We start from the raw sequence: 623 nt of genomic DNA on the forward strand, positions 1-623 counted from the left end.
TTAGCATTTTTGATGTATGATCGAGTTAGTCTTATCCATCTCTTGTAGGTGAAGTGGGATGGTGCTTTTAGGGGATGACACTAGTTTTGAACAAGCTGTCCTATATAAAGGCCATATTAATTATCATTATGATAAAAACCAACAGAGTCTGCAACCTAAAACAGCATATTAACTTGACTAACTCCCGGAAATTCGCTCACGAGAGCAGCACAAAAAGTGAGGGGCAAGAAATGTTGTCTTGTCATCAAGTCAAGTTGAGAAAAGTAGATCTTGATCATAAAAGGTCAACCCAACAAAATCAGATAATGTATACATTCTGTTGGGAGATTCGGTTCACTTCATGTCGCTAGTTTTCAACACAACTGAATTGTACAGCTGATTTTGTTTATTATGCGGACTTGGTACAGCCTAAGCATTCCCCTGATTGTCTTCAGTGCTTCTCCCTGCTATCCACCCATGTTACCAATGACTAACTGCGCATTTAAGATTATCCCAGTCATCGCTCAAGTCAGACAGCAAAGTATAGCATTTAGTTGTATTCTGGATACATTTAGCAGAGTATCAACATTAATTAATAATAATAATAATAATAATAATAGATTGTGTATACTTTAATGCAAATA

This window comes from Sinocyclocheilus grahami, unplaced genomic scaffold, assembly GCF_001515645.1.
Source record: "Sinocyclocheilus grahami isolate Dianchi unplaced genomic scaffold, SAMN03320097.WGS_v1.1 scaffold10739.1, whole genome shotgun sequence".
Taxonomy (NCBI): domain Eukaryota; kingdom Metazoa; phylum Chordata; class Actinopteri; order Cypriniformes; family Cyprinidae; genus Sinocyclocheilus; species Sinocyclocheilus grahami.